A 14,767-nucleotide genomic window follows, 5' to 3' on the forward strand; every position below is an offset into this window, starting at 1 on the left:
CAGGAGCCGTGGATGTTGATTAAGGCAGCCCGCGCACCTCTCTGATTCAGAGGGGTTGGGTTCAATGAGGAAAACACATTTTGGTGGAATCATTCAGTTGTGCAACTGACTAGGTATCCTCTTTCCCTTCCCTACACAGGTTTTTAGGCAGGTACATCAGTTATTTTTGGAAATGTATTCAGTATGATAGTACACAAACCCCCTTCATTGGCCATGGGTGGAGCTGAGAATAGAATGTAGGATTCAATTGAGGTTGCTTAGTATGTTGTATCATGCTATTTTTATTATTTTGTCTGTATAATGGCAAGGAAAGCAAAGGGTGGATGTGATTGTAAATAACATGCTTTGAGGTAGGCAGACTCTTGGGTAATTGGAGATGGTGCTGATAAGTGTTCCTAGTCATGTGTGATGGAGAGGTCTAAACTTTTCATGTGAGGCCATTTTCATATAAATGACTTGTTTTAAGCATTCAGACAGTGTATTATTACTCTGAAATTGTCCAGTATATTTATGGTAGATGTAAGGCTTACTTTGTAATGAAATTCTACCCCCATGTCAGTCGTATTCATCAGTATAGCGAGAGGACTTACAGCTCTGACAACTAGTGTCAGGCATCACCCTACATCTGATGATGCACCTCCACCAAGACACAGGCAACAAGTAAGTTATTTTTGACATTTCTGACAACGGTGGGAGAACTGTGAATGCGACTCAAAAAATCATGAATATCCCACATATTTGGGGGTTGGTAGTAGAGCAAAAATAAGAAATTCCATCTCCAATGGGATAACAAAATGATATTCTAGTTGTTGATGGCTCCCCTTCACCAAATAAAGGAAGATGTGCTTCAGTAAAAAAGAGGCATAGAGTGACAAGACTTGTTTCTCATAAGAAAACAAAAAGTACTGTATCTGCACTGAACAGTTCAGTGTCTTGATCTTTTTCGGTGCTTTTTGGACATACAGTATTTGCATACACAATATCACTCCTCAAGAAGTATGAGACACCTCTGGGAGTTGTAAATAATGTCCCTAATATAAAAATAGACAAAGGTGTCATTTATATTTGATAATACGTTGATCCTTATCCCTTTAAAATATGAAAGCCGGTATTTTCACGTCATGTTAATATATTTTCTTGAACAAAGTGTAACAGATTTTCATAAAAGCCAAAGCAGTGTTTCACACAATAGAAAAATGTAAATCGAAATTTGGGACGTTTGTGATTATTAAAGTGCTGGTTGTAATTTTTGGGGAACGAGAAAGCAAGACTCATCTGGGAGAAGTTTTTAAATAGGCCTAGTTTTGGGGTGTCATGAATCCGTGCTGGGATTAGTCTACTCGCGGTTGAATGCTTTTAAGTGTCATTACCTCAAGACGAGGGCTCATGAAAAGTTTTGTTTCTAAAACACTTACAAGAGATTTGTTATTCAAAAGTGTCCGTTCTGGGTGAACGTTCTACATACGTACGTGTTTGGTTACATTGTATGACGATCATGTTTTACCAGGCTGTCATTGTCACATGGCACTGCTTCTGGGATAATATGATCCTTTCATTACCTAAAATAAAATGCACCATCCTCAAAGATAGAACTACCATTTATGGTGCATGCAATCACCATGAACATGTTGCATTTTGTCTCATTGTATCGTTATTCTCCCTGACGAAGACCAGGCCAAAAACTTATCCCGTCTGATATTTTTTGATTTTGTTCTACTGAACATGCCACCATAAAAAAGACATTTTAACTTAATGAAGAATGCTTATAGGTCCTCCTTGGGTTTTTTCTTAACCAAAGAGCACCTTTATTCTACAAGGATCTACTAGTATTGTATCCCTTTGCTTTTATTTTTCAAGGTATTTCATTAAACGGCAATCCTAAAAGTTTTTATTTATAAGAAAGGGTCTATACTATGCCATTTGTGGATTCAATATCAACATACTTTTGCGATAGATTTGTAGTATTACACTTCAATATTCTAGCGACCATGTGTTGATAAGCGCAGATATTGACTCCGCCAATTGAGTATGCTTTCGTTGATACATCTGATGGCACGCAGGGCTACGGTCCAGAAGGTTAAGGGTTCGCCGACCAGTTACGGACAAGCTCACTCTCCCTGCCTGTTTCCATTACAACATGGTTTGGTATCACATTTGATTTGAGATGGTGCTCTTCTAATGACCTGTGTGCTGTGACTGACTTTCTTTGAGCCTTTGTTTTTGTTCTTTCATTTTTTTTACTTCAAATGAGAGGTTCAGAAATTGGATAGGCACGGTTGTCTCTCTGAAATAAGGGAATAGAGAACACCTAACAATCCTCCCCTGCCTTTCAGCCCGTTAACTTTGTAATTAGTCCTCTGTGACAACTCTGAAACATTAAATACTATCTCAGAGGATATTTTCACATTTGAAAACGGATTTAATTGAGGGCTGACTATGGTGGTATTATGATTTAAGATGGACATTATAAACGCAGAATTTACACATAAAAGAAAGTTGAGATTGCTTTGATGTTTTAGACTTGACTAACAAGGGAATCCTCCGATAAACATTTGCTATGCTGTTTCAAACAACATTTTGACTGTGTTCTTGTGCTTTATCTGGTCCCATTTGAACACATTCCAAATTACATGACATTATGCTTTATTAAAAAGAAGGTCATGAAAATAGCTCAGCCCAATGGAAATAATGGAATGCTCTTTGGTATTTAACTGGGGCTGATATGGTTCATATTTTAAATCGTATTCATAGACCCAGAACACGGCTAATAGCCACGAATGCAAGGACTACAGAACGTTGTTTGTTCAAAGGCCATCCCATTTTTATTTTTATTTATCCTTTATTTAACTAGGCAAGTCAGTTAAGAACAAATTCTTATTTACAATGACGCCTCCACCGGCCACGCTGGGCCAATTGTGCGCTGCCCTATGGGACTCCCAATCACTGTCGATTGTGATACAGCCTGGATTCGAACCAGGGTGACTGTAGTGATGCCTCAAGCATTGAGTTGCGCAGACTGCTGCGCAACTCGGGAGCCCATGACTTAACTCGGGAGCCCATGACTTAACTTGGGAGCCCACCAAACCCCATTTTACCGGCCAGAGAGCACAGAGAGAGAGGGCCAGAAGGGTACAAGCAGGCTCCTTTCTGCCTTTGCCTTCTCTCACGCCTCCCATCTACTTCAAAGCTTCTCCTATCAGCAACAAGGGTGGCAGGTTTGAAGCAAATGGCACTCAGACTTGAGACAGACTCAGCTGGGTCTGAGGATGACTGTGGCTCAGTCAAGGAGCTTCTCCATTGGAAAGCAACTAACTGCACACAAAGTGCCTCAAACTCTTATTTTCTCAAGGAAACAATGTAAACGGACTGAAAATGACATGGTTAAAAGTGTTGAGATTTGTGTATAATAAGACCTTGTATTTAGGTATGATACTGTATATTTTCCTGACAATTAACAGGTATTACGCTCCAAGGAAATGTATGTTGTTTGGTATCTGTAGGACCACACAGTCTTCACACAGACGATGGAATACGTTATGAGCCCTGGAACCTTTCCCTCACCCGAGAGGCCTCAACACTTCCTGGTTTCAGGACTATAAACTGAATGTGTGAACACCACTCCTAGTGTTTAGACTGGCGACCAGCCCTGGAAGCTTTATGAACTACAAAACAATCCATGGATGCCCCACGTGGGGACCTTGCGGAACTCTACTTGGACTTCTTAAATATTTTGCTTTGCGTGCATGGAGAGTTCTCTGAAGATTGTTGGTTCCAGACAGATACCCGTAAGAGAGCAATGATGTATATAAACCCTGGATTGCTAATGCTATGTACTGGCCATTGAGAGGCTTTGAATCCACCGGTCGGCCATATTGGCACTCCCCAGTAGGAGCAGTCCTCCATAGGAATGAATGGCTGTGTAAGGGCTATTTGACCAAGAAGGAGAGTGATGGAGTGCTGCATCAGATGACCTGGCCTCCACAATCATCTGACCTCAACCCAATTGAGATGGTTTAAAATGAGTTGGACCGCAGAGTGAAGGAAAAGCAGCCAACAAGTGCTCGGCATTTGGGAACTCCTTCAAGACTGCAGGAAAAGCATTCCAGGTGAAGCTGGTTGAGAGAATGCCAAGAGTGTGCAAAGCTGTCATCGAGGCAAAGGGTGGCTACTTTGTAGAATCTCAAATATAAAATATATTTTGATTTGTTTAACACTTTTTTGGTTACTGCATGAGTCCACGTGTTATTTCATAGTTTTGATGTCTTCACTATTATTCTACAATGTAGAAAATAGTAAAAATAAAGAAAAACCCTGAAAATGAGTAGGTGTGTCCAAACTTTTGACTGGTACTGTAAATCATTTTAGGAGAGATGTCCAGTTCATTCATCATCTTTTTCCTGATTTGAATGTGGGCGTGTACCTATTACTTTTATTATTAGGTGATTTGTTTCCTAGAAATACCTGTTTCTGTTCGTTTTAGGACTTGCAAATAAATGTATTGCTTTTAGACAAACTCCCCTTATCCTTTTCCTTCCCTCTTCTTGTCCTGATTCTATACATTTTGCCATCACAATCTCCATTATTCATTCATGCTGTACATTCACCGCTATACCCTGGTTATTTCTAAGTAAATCTTCTTTGTTTTATGAAATAGCTACCGTCGCCAAAAATGCATTGCTTTGTCATTTAAATAACTTAATTGCCTTCATGTGACAAAGGTTTATTATTCATAATTTGTTTGCCAGTGGAAACAAAACACAAGCTCCTCTCTCCCCTGCCCAAAGCACATAAAATGTAACACTGAGCATGATGGTGTCATACAATATTGATGGAAATCAATTTTAAAGCCAGAAATAATGCGTCAAGGTGGTGATATGTGACACAGAGGAATTTTGTGGTAGTATGATGCTTTCAGACAGCAAAGTGGTCTCAACCCGACAGTCTTGCAATGACTCCAATAAGATTGTGATAAAGTGAGAGTGGGTTTAGGCCCTGCTGTTACAGACCACCATTCTAGGAGATTGTGATCATGTAAGACAGACCACAGAGCTCCTCCTCCCTAAGACTGACAGTGATTTTAGGATAGCGAGACAGTGATTCTGCAAGTTGATTTGAGACTGCTCTGAGACTGTGATTGTTCGAGGCAAATCGGGGAAAAAATGGACAGAGTGAGACTGACTCTGTAAGACAGATGCTATGAGGCTCATGAGGGATAGTGGTTCTTCAAGACGGAGTTGATGTCTGAAAGCCAGCCACTGAAGTTGTAGAAGGTCTCAGACACTCAGCGTTACATAACCGTGAGGAAAATATTCTGTGGGACATACGTAGTTGTTCCATGAGACGGCACCAACCCTGTGATTCTACAAGGCGGAGCAGTGGCAACCCTATGAGAGTGCTGAGTGGTAGTTGTAGGACCTGTGAAATAGTAATGATACCACAGTGCAAACTGAGGTGTCCTTGCCCTTGGCTGAGCTCGCATGGTGCAGCTACAGCAGATGGAGGAGCTGCTCTGACTGCGCTGTGCACCCCAGGACTCACCGCTGGCTGGTGTCAGCGCGCCTTGCTCTGGGTCATTATGCATGAGGCCTGAGTAATAACACGGTGATGGATTATAGGTCACCTCCGCTCCCTTCTGACCTTCCCTTTCCGTCCCTCCTTCCATCACGCACCGGTCCATTTCCAACAGGGAGCAGAACAGAAGCACTCCTCTCTGGCTGAGGACAGACAGAGCAATTAGCCCTGCAGGAGGGCAGGCAGGTTCTCCTTAGGTCAAGAGTCACATAATCCATCCAGCTACTCCAGCGGTAAACAAACGATGGGATTAGCATACAGTATTGTAGTTACTACGGGTGTCTGTGCATAGAGGTGGTGTAGATGAAAATGGATCAATCTAGAGTCTAACATATAGCAAATGGTTGGAAGATACTACTGTCTCCACCTAGCATTAGCTAGGTGTCCTGATCTAAGCTTAGATGTCCATAAGCTTAGATGTCCTGATCTATCGTAGGGAACAAAGGTAGATTCCACTCTTGGCGTCATGGCTGTATGATCATTTAATGCTATGATAATTCAAATTAATTAAATTTCCTCTTATTAGCTGACACAGTGAAAGGGGGTGTACATTTCTTAAGACTGTGTGTGTACTCATTGGCTATTAGGGAGTTCTCCTCCCTGGTCCCCTCAAATTATTCTGCTGATCTCTCCTTCGCACTGTAACAACGTTTGTTTCATGGGTTTGATTCGAACATGAAAAATATAATAAGTTAAAGCAAACATTCCATGTTTAAAGAAATGGGTGGGGATGGCAGTGGCTGTTGCAATTAGTGCTCTGTACTTTTATATGGTATACTAATTAGAACATTTTTAATAATGCAGATTTTGGCTGGGGTCCTGGAGATAGGTCTTTGGGGCTTCTGTCTCCAGAGATGCCAGGAAGTTCTGTCTTTATCAAGGGACTCTATCCATTTATATGGAGAAGCATTGCATAATTCATCTGGGGCTGGAAGATTCCACTTTCTACTGGCCAGCCATGAAGGTGTGTGTGTTTTCATGAGAATGAGTGCGCATGTGCTCATAGCTGTGTTGTTTGCTTTGCTGTGTGATCTGTGTATATGCAATGTGCAGTTGTTTGTTGTTATTAATTTACTCCTTTGTTAAATGTGTTGGTGGCCCACATTTCGGTGGTTTGCACGTTACAGTGTGGCTTTAAAGGTCTCCATATTTGTGGTCATAGAGCTGAGAACCAATTCTCATGTGTGGTTTAACCCATCTTTACTGGTCACTCATGGATTAAATCCCCCTTGGCTCTTACTAACAGCCACTCTAACCTTAGTGCTATTTGCTTGACTTTGAGCGTTTAACTCAGCCAGTGTTCCATTTTCACCATGCATATATAATAATCAATGCATTAGCCCATCAAACTAATGTTTACATCCATTAAAGTGACTTAGGAGCGGAATAATGTTACAATGTTTCCCTCTCATTAAAATACAACAACAATTCATAATCTGCATTTTAATGCACTTCTGTCTGGTCACGCATGCTGAACATGTTCATCTATAATTCTAATCAGGTGTTAAAAGATCACCCCTAGGACTAGATCCTCAACCAGCCTGTAACCTGGAATGTTGACCGGGAGTTAAGCATAAGAGCATCATTCAAAATGTTTCCCTGGGGCTACATAAAGATTGATACATGATACTACCTAGCCGGATGTTTGTCAGCAGATCCCTACAAGAAGGTATCCTTTTGGAGGACATGTGCTCGGCCTAAATTCAAATGTACATCCGGAGGGATTTGTTTTCCACCAGAGTGACCTTTTGCAGATCAACAATCAAAACAAAAACACAATAAACACATTTTCCTGTGAAACCTTCAAGTCTCATGCGGTGGTACGTTTTTGTTGTGGTTTCATAGATTTGCCTTCAAGTCATCCACTATTCCCATGCCCCTATAGTTGAAGAGGCCACATAGAAAAGTTAGAACTCAAAGCAACAACATCTCACGAAGCAGAACATTAAATAGAGGCAAAAAACGAAACAAACTGATACATTAAGTGGTCGAAACAGTAAAATGAACAATTGTTGTTGATTGCAACCGAAATCCAAGCTGCCAAAATAGGGTGTATAAGATATGCTATGAGGTAGATAGTGAAAGGTACAGTGGATGCTCAGATTTTTATAGCTTGATTTGGTTGCAATGTTTGTCTTAATGTCTGTACTGAAACTCGGTGAGTCTAGTGTTAGCACATAGTGTCTGCAATGGCTGTTTGTGGCATTGAGTCTCTAACAAGTAATAGCTATTTGCAGTATACAAAACATAAACAATCAGCGAAACCTGTATGATAGTATGTGTACTGTACAGTATATCAACACCTTCGTCGACACCTCAGTGTTCCGTCGCTTTTTTCCTTGTGCTTTCGCCTTCAATACAATATTTTTCTATGGCTCTATCTATTTGGTACGCTTCTATGTGGACAGCCTGTTTGTGAAATGAATAGCAAAAGAATGACCTGAGGGTTGGAGATTAACTCTTTGGAGAAGATGATGTTGCTGCTACAGTACGTGAGGCGATCATCTCCGGCGGTCATACATAGAGCTAAGACTCTGAGAAAGGTCAAACTCCCACCGTCTCGCCTTCAGAATTACCTTCTCTAACCATCGACCATAATGTCAGGATCTCCATTTGCATGGAGATTGACCCATACCAGATGTGTTTGATTCCCTTTGATCACAGAATACATTGTTGGAACAGTGATGTAAGAATTCACAAGTCTTTTGGCCTTGTCTTGGAGAATGTTGTGCACTGTGGATTTGGCTCTCGGTTGCATGTGAGTTATCATTTCAGCAATTGTACCATATGCACGATCTAGTCATCTGTATGTTCATATATCAGAGAATGCAGAGTGTTTTCACACCTTAGTCCCTGTTCATCTCACAAACCGTACATAATGTCTGTGAGGATTTTAACCTTGTGTAAGATTGTAGCATGGATTTTCTGCACGGAATAAAGGGCTTGGAGAAAAACATCTTGTGTGAAAACAAAAATGAAAGCACATGCTTATTACTGTAGCATTCAATTCTGAGTTGTGTTCTCGCATTGTGATCATCTTTATGAAGGTAAATATCTTTGGCAACCTAGCTACAGTTGAAGTCAGAAAATTACATACAACTTAGCCAAATACATTTAAACTCAGTTTTTCACAATTTCTGACATTTAATCCTAGTAAAAATTCCCTGTTTTATGTCAGCTAGGATCACCACTTCATTTTAAGAATGTGAAATGTCAGAATAATAGTAGAGAGAATGATTTATTTCAGCTTTTATTTCTTTCATCACATTCCCAGTGGGTCAGAAGTTTACATACACTCAATTAGTATTTGGTAGCATTGCCTTTAAATTGTTTAACTTGGGTCAAACGTTTCGGGTAGCCTTCCACAAGCTTCCCACAATAAGATGGGTGAATTTTGGCCCATTCCTCCTGACAGAGCTGGTGTAACTGAGTCAGGTTTATAGGCCTCCTTGCTCGTACACGCTTTTTCAGTTCTGCCCGCAAATTATCTATAGGATCGAGGTCAGGGCTTTGTGATGGCCACTCCAATACCTTGACTTTGTTGTCCTTAAGCCATTTTGCCACAACTTTGGAAGTATGCTTGGGGTCATTGTCCATTTGGAAGACCCATTTGCGATCAAGCTTTAACTTCCTGACTGATGTCTTGAGATGTTGCTTCAATATATCCACATAATTTTCCTGCCTCATGATACCATCTATTTTGTGAAGTGCACCAGTCTCTCCTGCAGCAAAGTACCGCCATAACATGATGCTGACACCCCTGTGCTTCACGTTTGGGATGGTGTTCTTCAGCTTGCAAGCGTCCGCCTTTTTCCTCCAAACATAACGATGGTTATTATGGCCAAACAGTTCTATTTTTGTTTCATCAGACCAGAGGACATTTCTCCAAAAAGTACGATCTTTGTCCCCATGTGCAGTTGCAAACCGTAGTCTGGCTTTTTAATGGCGTTTTTGGAGCAGTGGCTTCTTCCTTGTTGAGCGGCCTTTCAGGTTATGTCGATATAGGACTTGTTTTACTGTGGATATAGATACTTTTGTACCTGTTTCCTCCACTCTTCACAAGGTCCTTTGCTGTTGTTCTGGGATTGATTTGCACTTTTCGCACCAAAGTACGTTCATCTCTAGGAGACAGAACACGTCTCCTTCCTGAGCGGTATGACGGCTGCGTGGTCCCATGGTGTTTATACTTGCGTACTATTGTTTGTACAGATGAACGTGGTACCTTCAGGCGTTTGGAAATAGCTCCCAAGGATGAACCAGACTTTTGGAGGTCTACACATTTTTTTCTGAGGTGATTTCTTTTGATTTTTCCATGATGTCAAGCAAAGAGGCACTGAGTTTGAAGGTAGGCCTTGAAATAGATCCACAGATACACCACCAATTGACTCAAATGATGTCAATCAGCCTATCAGAAGGTTCTAAAGCCATGACATAATTTTCTGGAATTTTCCAAGCTGTTTAAAGGCACAGTCAACTTAGTGTATGTAAACTTCTGATCCTCTGGAATTGTAATACAGTGAATTATAAGTGACTTTGTCTGTAAACATTCGTTGGAAAAATTACTTGTGTCATGCACAAAGCAGATGTCCTAACCGACTTGCCAAAACTATAGTTTGTTAACAAGAAATTTGTGGAGTGGTTGAAAAACGAGTTTTAATGATTCCAACCTATGTGTATGTAAACTTCCGACTTCAACTGTATGTCGACCAAATAGTTTTTGTTGTTGTTTATTCCATGTGTGAAGCAATCTATTTGTGGAGGAACCATGATAGCTTTTGCCAAGCCAAATATTTAAGGAAAGTCTGTTAACAGAGAACACATTGGTGTGACTGATGTTTTGGATCCAAACACTGCACACACAATATGATTATTTTGTTTATCTGGCTTGGCTTGGCATGTAATCAATCTATACTGCTGGGAATGAAAACAAACTTGCTCGCCATGCGTTTGAATATCAGTTTGGACATTATCAGCACTGAAGTCAGCGTAAAGATCTCATGACTCACTGGACAACATTTGATGACAGAGGAAACTTCACCAAATAGGCAGAGATTTACACTAACAGCAAACCACACTTTTGCTGAATTCCAAATGTATTCCTGGCCCATACTTCCTACACATTCCTGTAAATCTGAAACAATTGGATCGGTGTAAATAATGTGACAAAAATCCCACCGATCATTTTACACCTGATCCTGAACCTGATCAATCTGGTACTTTCAGCAATATCCTACGGTAGTGCCGAGGTAGTTGATTTGGAATTCAGTACTAGTTGAGGCCCTAACAAGGTGTCTCCCTCATCAGAAACCCTAAAAGGAGGTCAATCACCACTTTGAGCACAACACCGCCATTCTCTTTTGTCTTTGCTGCCAGCTTGAGTTTTGCTGACACACGGCTCATCAGGCCAAGGTGTAATTCAATGTGTTCCTCCTGTGATATATTGCTGAGTGCGGGTGCCGTATCCTTTTTTCCTGCACATCATGCATTTCGCTGCCAGGAGCTCGTGTATGACGGGAATGTCAAGGTAAATTATGCATCCACTCTTTTTTTCCCCACAAAGAGAATGGAATGAATCAGAACACACTGTAGGTGGGCGTGTTCGTTAATGTTCCCTTTTCCCTTTTGACACGGGCCATAGTAAGTTAGGTAATAGCGTGATCTCATGGGTGAGAATGCCTCATTGATCACCCAAATTTTAGTAATAGTCATAGAACCATTGGTTTTCATAACCAGGTTACCCTACACATTTCATGAAGAATCATGCCTGGCAGAGTTCAATAATGATGAACCCTTTTTACCTGAAATTGCTTCTCCAATATTTATGAGTTTGTGATTTTGGAGAGGGGGATTGTTTAATGAGGGGATAACAGACACTCTTTGGTCAGCTTGGCAGGCTTTAAATGGGCCTCAATCAGGCATATTGGTGCACTTCATTTCAGGTTCTACATTTGAATCTCATTCAATGTTCTCTCAATACAGTTCACTCACTCAGTGTTCTCTCACTACATTCTGCTCTTAGGCAATAACAATTTGGTCAAAGACAGAAGAACAAAACATTCTCCAGACATGTGGAGTGACAACATGGAGCAAATAGCAATCGTCATGACAAATCTTCACAATGCTGCATGTTATGAGTAAGCATAAATATGCTAAGTAGGAGAGTAGGATTACGGTTGTTTTTCTAATCTCTAAAATGCCTCTAAAATGCTATCCTTCATGCATGTGGACTTATAACTATTCATACTGTACCTTTAACATCGAAATTCACTAGCTATTACTATTAATACTGTATTACCATGTGACTTGCATGTAGTTCCCAACATGCAACAGGGGTTTCCAGTGTTTCAATACCCCTCTTGAGCTTGGAGCTGCCCAATAGCATGGTACCAGGTCTGTCAGGCTTCTTTCCTTCAGCAGTGTACAGTATGTGGGGAAGAGGGGGGTGGTCTGTGTGAGGAAGGGCTGAGAGGGTTTCTCTAGTCTAGTGTGTGGATGAGGGAAGGGTGATCGGACAGGAGCAGTGGAGTATCACTGACCATTTGTTCAGGCTTGGCAATAGATGAACAGTAACCATATCATATGGTGACGGTATGGTGGGAAAGGAAGGAGGAAAGGATGGGAGGAGGGGAGTTCTCTCCCTGTCTTCTCTGTGTTCTTGGTGCTCAGTCACGTAACTGTACTGCAGTAGGATAATGCGAATGCAGTAGGATAATGTACAGACTGTGAGGGAGGAAGAGAGAGGGGGTGTAGCTCTAAATGATCTTTGCCATGTATCAGTGGAAGGCCTATGACAATGAGCATAATGTTTAAATGGGATATTTAGGACCAGGTTAAGTTACATTTTTTGCACTGGTAAAAAATTTGTATCAATCATTTTCCGAGGAGAATAAGAGCAAAGCTAGAACATGAAAGTCAACAGTGAGTGAATGAAAAAATAATTGTCACTTTAATGTTTCATGAATTATCTTAATATTAATATGTTATTGATCTACTTTAATGTTGTAGCCTTATTCACATGCTTAATTAATCTGGCCCAGCATTTGAATAGAATAGTTTATCCATACTTAAAATAAATGGGCCTTAGTATGCATAGAGCTTGGCAGTGTGTAAACTATTATGTCTCTAAAATAGCTAAAACTTCTCAGTTGCTTTTCGAAATGGAAGATGGAGTTTGACATTTTGTTCTAAGGAGCATGAGGATGATCCACAGCGGAAAGCATTTTAGTGCTCCCTCTAATGTACTAATATTAGCACTTCCATGAACTGCCCCATATTAATTATGCTCATAATTCCCTCCAATCTCTCACAGATGCAGTTCCATTCTGGACTAATCTCACACTGAAGCCTCATTGCCCCATGCTGCTGATGATAAAACCGAGAAGCCAAGTTTGTTTTAGTGCTATACTTCACAATTTATTTGAACCACAGACGGTTCCTATAGGCCAGGGTTCCCCAATCGGTGGCATGCAGGCTGAATTTGGCCCGCGTGTGATTTAATTTGGCCCCCCAAGTTTTCTGAGTAATTTTTTATTGCATATTTTTTATGTTGGACATAAAATACTGTAAAAACACCAGCAAATCAGCTCCAATTGATTTTAATTTGTGAAATCTGTTTGGGCTTCTTGTGGTCAATTTGCAGTCTACAAATGATTTATAATTACGTTCCGGCTCCCTGACCATCCGCTCAAGAAAGAATTGTCAGACGGCTGAATCTAGTTGATGATCCCTGCTGTAGGCTACATTGGCAGTCAACAAAGGATTACATTTGATCATTAATCATAATAACAAATAGTGGTGTTTATTCAGGATATAAACCCAGGTTCAATGTCGCAGATGAAGACGCCATGCAGTGAATGCTGATGGTTTTGACTATTTTTCCCTCTATGATCAATTGTGCAATACTGTATGATTTCACTTAACAATTAATTAAACTGTGGGGTGATTGAACATAAGGACACAGCCTATTAAATCTGTTTCCTGGTTAGCAAGAAGAAGAAAAAAAACTTATTGGTTGGCACATTTACATTTCTGATGAAGTTGAAGGCATGCCCTTGCATCTCTTGCCCTTGCTCCAGTGACAGCCAAAGTGATTATAATTACCATCCTTGTCAAAATCAAAGCCAATGTGTCTAGACACAGTTTTATGATGACAGATTGGGCATGACCCTATAAACAATAAACAACTCTACCCATCAGCTCTTTCATCTTAAGTGACTTTATCCAAGCTAAATGTGATGAGCGTATTAAAGAGAAAATGTATGTCTGAACAGTAATCTAACCCCAAAATAAATCTTCACTGTTGAATATGTTCCTGTAGCCTTTTAAGAAATATATTAGCTTACAAAATAGAACACGTAAATAATATTTTGAGACAAAAAAAAAATCTAACATAAGCTATATCAAGTCCTTACAGTGAAATGGTTACTTACAAGCCCTTAAATGCTTTAAAGATTATTAAGAAAAAAAAGTGTTAAGTAAAAATAGATAAGTAAAAAATAGAAAAGAAAAGTAAAAGTAAAAAGCAACAGTGAGGCTACTGTATAAACAGGGGGACTGGTATAGAGTCAATGTGCGGGGGCACCGGTTAGTCGAGGTAATTGAGGTAATATGTACATGTAGGTAGAGTTAAAGTGACTATGCATAAATGCATATATAATAAACAGAGAGTAGCAGCAGCGTAAAAGAGGGGTCTGGGTAGCCCTTTGATTAGCTGTTTAGGAGTCTTATGGCTTGGGGGTAGAAGCTGTTAAGAAGCCTTTTGGCATTCAGACCCCTATATGGCATTCAGTTCTGTTGGTGTCAGCAGTAGGATGGTAACCTCCAGAGGTGAATTGAGGTGACATTAGACAAGCAAGGATGTTGTGCACCTTGTCACCTTACCTTACCTGGCTATACTGCATACCGCTCGACAAGGTCTTCAGTGTTGAGCAATTGAGCTCCATAGCTGGGCTATACTGGTGGCCCTACAGTCATCTTGAAATACCTGAAATAGGCTATATGGGATCATAGAAATAGAATGACAGAATTATTATAGAATTATCATTCTATTTCTATGTATGAGGGAAAGCCAGCACAATGCATTCAATACTGTGGCTGAAAAGCCTGCCCCACACATTTTATAAAAAATAAATAAATAAATAAACATCAACCAATTAAAATGTGAACCTGTAAGCCCATGAATATGATTTAATTAACT

The 14,767-nt window shown here is 40.3% G+C and overlaps 1 protein-coding gene across 2 annotated transcripts in view; it reads left to right on the forward strand.

Annotated features, from left to right (window-relative positions):
- Positions 1 to 14,767, forward strand: part of LOC139548530 (limbic system-associated membrane protein-like) — a 728,679-nt gene that overhangs the window by 574,945 nt on the left and 138,967 nt on the right. The gene's annotated exons all lie outside the window — the stretch shown is intronic.

This window comes from Salvelinus alpinus, chromosome 21, assembly GCF_045679555.1.
Source record: "Salvelinus alpinus chromosome 21, SLU_Salpinus.1, whole genome shotgun sequence".
NCBI classification, from domain to species: Eukaryota; Metazoa; Chordata; class Actinopteri; order Salmoniformes; family Salmonidae; genus Salvelinus; species Salvelinus alpinus.